At 39.4% G+C, this 3,690-nt stretch overlaps 1 protein-coding gene across 5 annotated transcripts in view; it reads right to left on the bottom strand.

Annotated features, from left to right (window-relative positions):
- Window positions 1–3,690, bottom strand: part of Kcnip4 (potassium voltage-gated channel interacting protein 4) — a 1,063,150-nt gene that overhangs the window by 29,371 nt on the left and 1,030,089 nt on the right. The gene's annotated exons all lie outside the window — the stretch shown is intronic.

Below are 3,690 nucleotides of genomic sequence, written 5' to 3' on the forward strand. Positions count from 1 at the left end.
ATAGGAAAGGTAGCAGAATACAACAGTTACTAATAGGGCATTATGTAAAAATGTGGATGTGTAACCGATGTGATTCTGCAATCTGTATTTGGGGTAAAATTGGGAGTTCATAACCAACTTGAATCTAATGTATGAAATATGATATGTCAATAGCTTTATAATGTTTTGAACAACCAATAAAAAAATAAGTAAATTAAAAAAAATTCATGTTTTAAATAATTTAGAAATAGATGTGATGACTGAATGATACCCAAATTAAACTTTCACTAATAAAAATCCTTGTATTACATGATGTAACCAATACCTACCTGCCTGTGGTGTCAGAACAGATTTTCTCTCTGAACTGTAGCAATGAGACAGAGGAGAGGAGTTGTCCACAGTAGATCCAAATCCATGTAATAATGTGTCTCCTTGTATTTTCTCAGAATTCTAATTTAATTATTTTAAAGGACTGTCTTTAACAAAAATTTGTTTCTTGCTAATCCATGTACAGAATTATTTTAAGTCCAGTCAAATACCTAACCAAATGGGTTGAAAACCAAAAGGGAATCTGATTTTTATATGAAACAACTAAAATTTAAATGGCATATAATTTTCAAAACGACTTTTTACAGATATTAGTCCTTTGTATAATTTCAGCCAGCATATGAGATGGGTGTTACTCACTCATTATAAGTATTTAACAATTTGTATTTCTCATCAGTCACTACTCCATGATCTGTGGATACAACAGCAAAGAAAACCTCTGTGACTTTGGAGATTTCTAGTGGGGAAATAGATAACAAACAGCAATAATATAAGTAAAATATGTAGTATTAGGTGGTCTTGAATGCCAAAGAGAAAAAGAAAGTGATGGGGAATGTCTAAAGTGTAGGGGTCCCTGAGAAGGTGGTATAGAGTAAAAGCAAAGGAGATGAGATATTTGGATACATATTTGGATGAAGTGAATTCCAGGCAGAAGGAATAGCAAATTGAAAAGCCCAGAAGCAGCAGTGTCATGATTGATATGTGAGTAGAAGGCAAGGAAGCCAGTGTGGCTGAATTGGGATGAGTCAAGGGGGGAGATGGGAAAGACTAAGGCGCAAGAGATCAGTGACCATGATTCAGGTTATTGCCTATGCTCTGAAAGGAGGGAAGATTTTGAGCAGAGCAGTGACATGATCTGACCTGCCATGTAACAGGGTGATTCTGGCTCATTTTGAGCATTGACCATTGTTGTGGGAAGAGGTGTCAGAACCTAGGAGAATATTTCAGAGACCACTGAAATTAATTTGGCAGGAGATGAGGGTGACTCCATAGTAAACAGCAATTTTAAAAGGTGATGGCAAAGTCAATGGCAAAGTCTAGTCTGGGCACAGACAGAGAAGCAATGGTTGCCTGTTACGTTGAATAAAGGTCAAATAAAGGACCAGATGGTCCCCTTCCTTCTAAGGGTGAAGCCTTCTCCTTATGTTGAGTAGAGGTCCAATGAAGGACTAGACAGTTGCCTTCCTCCTCAAGGTAAAGCCTTCTCCCTAGACTCCTGATCCCTGTCTCATTCTACCCTATACCATTATATCCCATCAAGATTTTAATTCTACTTATTATCAACCTCCTGTTGTAAGCTGTTAGCACATGGCTCTTTATAAGCTCCTTCTCTGTATATAAACAAGTTCCGTCCTTGCCTATATTAAAAAAAATAAATTCTTCCACCTATGTCTGCCTATGGCTGACATGGCTGTCATTTACTTCCTCCTCATCACCTCACTCTCCCAGCCAAGTTTCCTGTAAGTGCTGTCTCTACCGCTTATCTCTATTTTCTCCCTTCTCATTTATCCTTTTGCCTTCTTCAGTGTGGCTTCTGTCTGTGCCCCACCTAACTCTCTTGTTCAAGCTGCCATGATCTTACAAACAATGACCTCCATGTTGCCATGTCCCAAGAATACCCCCCAATCTTCATTCCCCTGGATCTCTTGGCTACAGAGTTTAATGTCTCTATTCTCTTAATTTCTGAACTACCAATCTTGTTGGGACTTATTGTCATTTTTTGACTGTTTGTTCTCTGTCTCCTTCACAGTTTCCTTTTCTTTCTCTGGTTCTTAACATGTGCTCTGGGCTTCATGGCTGACTCCCTGCTTTCTATACTTCTCCCAGTCACCTCACCCATATCATGGCCACATCATTAGCCACCACTTCATGGTTAATAATTCCCAGATCTCCATCTCTTTCTTGGATTTTTCAATAGCGCCTCAGGTTTCTACCAAATCCTTGTTGATACTAAATCCCCACAGACACCACAAATGTAATCTGTCCAAAATTATAATCATCTACTCCTTCTGTAACTTGTTACCTGGTGCCCAGGACAGAATTCTGAAAGTTATCACAAACTCCTCTCTTCATCTCTTTCTACCATAAAAAGTCAATCAATCAATAGGTTCTGCCAGTTTAAATCATTTAAATGTCTGCGCTCTTTCCCCACTTCCCAATCCTACTGTGTGTGTCCTGGTTAAAGACCTTGCTTTGCATCCTGTAATAAATTTCCGAATGCTCCCCTTGTCTGTGATGTTGCTTACATCATATCAATCCTCCACAGAGCCATCATGGAATGTATCTAAAACAAATTTTGACCATAGCACCTCTGACTTCAACCCATCAGTGCCTCTGCATCACCTCAAGGGAAATGTTCCTGTTTCTTATTATGGAATCCATGACTATTACATTTCATGCCAAATTCACACCCCAGTTCTGTCAGTTTCCTGAAAATTTCTACCTTCGTTTTTAGGCTGTGCCCCTTATCTTTCTCTACATTTGCCTAGAGCATCCCTGCTACCTTTTGAAGCTGGAAGACATCACACTGTGGCAAGAAAGTTCTCCTGAAAGGTAAGATGAGGAACTGACAGACTAGATACTTTGGAAATGGAGTGATCTCTTTGTACCTCAGTGTCCTTATTTATAAAATTTGTTGGATAATGAGGGTAAGGCACGCCAGAGCCAGGAATATATTCAATACCTCAAAATGGCATCAATTTCAGCCTATGTTCAATGCACCTGGACAACCTCTCTTTACTTCCTCTCTGTCCTTCCTGGGATCTCATCACGCCTACACTAAGCTTCCATTCTGCTATTTATAATCTCCATCTTTACATTGATACTTTACATGGACCTTGTCCCTCTGCTCCTGTAGACTACTGTCTAACACACTTTGGGGCAGGTACCACATCTGATTCCTCCCATTCCTCTTACATTAGTAGTACCTCACACATGGCTGAGCATACAGTAGGCTGGGTGATATGATGGGCATCTGTTGGGTAACTGAAGAAGAAATGTCAGATCCAACGGCAAACAATCTCTTCACTCATCTCTAGCGGACATGACATCATTATACTATCCTCACATTTTCTTTCCAATTAAAATATTAACTTTCTCAGATGGGGAGGAGGTCATAGTTAAGTATTACTGAAAGGAGAAAGGGACAGCAAAAGTGCACCTGAGTTGGGTACAGTGGTGCACACCTATGATCTCAATGACTTGGGAGGCCAAGATGGGAGAATTGCAAGTTTGAGGCCAGCCTCAGCAACTAAGAAAGGCCCTAAGCAACTTAGTGAGACTCTGTCTCAAAATAAAACAAAAAGATCTGGGGATGTGACTTAGTGATTATGATCCTCTGAGTTTAATCCGCAGTACCAAAAAAAAAAAAAAAAAAAAAAAAAA

The sequence above is a fragment of the Marmota marmota genome, unplaced genomic scaffold (assembly GCF_001458135.2).
Source record: "Marmota marmota marmota unplaced genomic scaffold, marMar, whole genome shotgun sequence".
Classification (NCBI taxonomy): domain Eukaryota; kingdom Metazoa; phylum Chordata; class Mammalia; order Rodentia; family Sciuridae; genus Marmota; species Marmota marmota.